Source organism: Meleagris gallopavo, chromosome 2, assembly GCF_000146605.3.
Source record: "Meleagris gallopavo isolate NT-WF06-2002-E0010 breed Aviagen turkey brand Nicholas breeding stock chromosome 2, Turkey_5.1, whole genome shotgun sequence".
NCBI lineage: Eukaryota > Metazoa > Chordata > Aves > Galliformes > Phasianidae > Meleagris > Meleagris gallopavo.
In genome coordinates, this window is record NC_015012.2 from 79,186,974 (window position 1) to 79,189,083 (window position 2,110).

The 2,110-nt window shown below is 46.0% G+C and overlaps 1 pseudogene; it reads left to right on the forward strand.

The window, feature by feature from the left end:
* Window positions 1-621: 621 nt before the first annotated feature.
* LOC109366372 overlaps window positions 622-2,110 on the forward strand; it is a 153,382-nt pseudogene continuing 151,893 nt past the window's right edge.

Genomic DNA, 2,110 nt, shown 5'->3' on the forward strand with positions numbered 1-2,110 from the left:
ACCTCTGGAATTCCCGATTCATCCATTCCAGCCTGGAGACTGGGTCCTCATCCAGACCTGGAAGGAGGCAAAGCTGCAACCCGACTGGGAAGGACCGTTCCAAGTACTTCTGAGAACAGAAACAGCTGTCAGGATGGCTGAGAAAGGTCGGACTCACTACACTCGAGTCAAACCCTCCACTAACCCTGAAGTGTGGGAAACTGTTGCTATGGAAGATCCTCTAAAGATAAAAATCAGAAAGAAACTGTGAATAAATCAATCTGTAATTTTCTAGTACAGGTGGTGAGCTATCTAGGATATATTTATATTTCTGGTGAAGTATATCCTATAAGAATAGCACAAGGTACTTAGGAGTTAATAATGATGATAGGAAGAAACCAATTAGTAGTTTTTGTGGCAGTAATCACTTTCAAAGAATGTTTTAGTCAACTGATTGCTTGGGAAAGGGATGACCTGCAGAGGGGGACGGGAGGATACCCCGTTAAAATGTGGATGAATGTAACAAAGAAAGAAACACCTCAGACCGTCACGTTCGATGCTTGCAGTGTGACAGCCTGCGGGGGCTGAAGTGCCCAACAACAACTGAGTCGTGAAGAGAAATACCTGTGTCCTGAGTTAGGCATGAATAGGAAATCTCCTTGTGAGGGATGGAATGATGTATGGTGGACGACTGCCTATCAAGGCTGGACATACACCCCAAGGGTACTTGATACGTTGCAATCACACACCCTAAAAGAACGGATTAGTATGTTTAAGGGAATTGCCCGGCCAAACTGCCAGGCCTTGCAGTGTAATCCGGTGACAATAACAATCAGCAAGGCCGACAGCCTTGTTAACATCCCTTTTGGCACTGGAATAAACATTCGGGGAAAGGAGCCAGTAGCTAGATTCAGGATAGCGGTATGGGATTCACTGCCTGATCATACCCAAAAGTTCCTGAATAGGGACAAGGCGGAGAAAATTCCTTCTAAAGGTTCTGATGCTGTAGTAATTACGGAAATAAAAGATCTCAGACAAACATTTGAAATTGAGACAGGGTACAGGGATGTGAATGCCTGGGTAGAATGGATTAAATATCCTGTCCAGAGTCTCAGCCCTAGCAACTGCTATGCTTGTGCATCGGGACGGCCTGTAGCTCAGGTTGCACCCCTTCCTCTGGGGTGGACCCAGGATCCCCAAGGGATGCAATGTATGGTCGCCTTGTACCAGGAAAAGAGCGCCTGGGGAAATGAAGCCTGTAAATCGCTCTCCCTGCTGTTTCCCCCGATATCGGAGATGGATGCTGAGATCCCTCCTGCATTCTCTATGGCCATAGGTAACCATACAGCCTGTCTCTCAAGGCAGGATGTGAGGGCTACCAGGTCTGTAGGGAATTTCTCACTATGCAGTGAAACTTTGGATGTTACGAAAAATTTGGCAGGAAACTCTTCAAGGCTGAGAATCCCTAGAGCGGATCTCTGGTGGTATTGCGGTGGGGAGACCTTATGGTCCATCCTCCCATCTAACTGGGGAGGTACCTGTGCACTTGTTCACCTGGCAATACCGTTCACTCTGGCATTCGAGAAGGATCTATCACACATTCACCAAAGGGACAGAAGGAGCTTAGGAATCCCATTCGATGATGATACAATAAGTATAGACTCAATTGGGGTGCCCAGAGGGGTCCCTGATGAATTTAAGGCTAGAAATCAAATTGCTGCAGGATGTGAGTCTCTTTTCTGGTGGGTGACAGTTAACAAAACTGTGGATTGGATAAACTATATCTATTACAATCAGCAGAGATTTATAAACTATACAAGGGAGGCAATAAAGGGAATTGCAGAACAATTGGATGCTGCAAGCAGGATGGCCTGGGAGAATAGGATCGCCTTAGACTTGATATTAGCAGAAAAAGGGGGTGTGTGTAATGTTGGGCACCCATTGCTGTACTTTTATCCCAAATAACACAGCCCCGGATGGCACAATAACTAGAGCAGACAAGGGCTTACTACTCTTGCTCGCGAATTAGCCGAAAAACTCAGGAATAGATAATCCCCTCACTGGGTGGTTGGAGTCCTGGTTTGGCAAATGGAAAGGGATGATTGTGTCTGTATTTACTTCTTTGTATTGT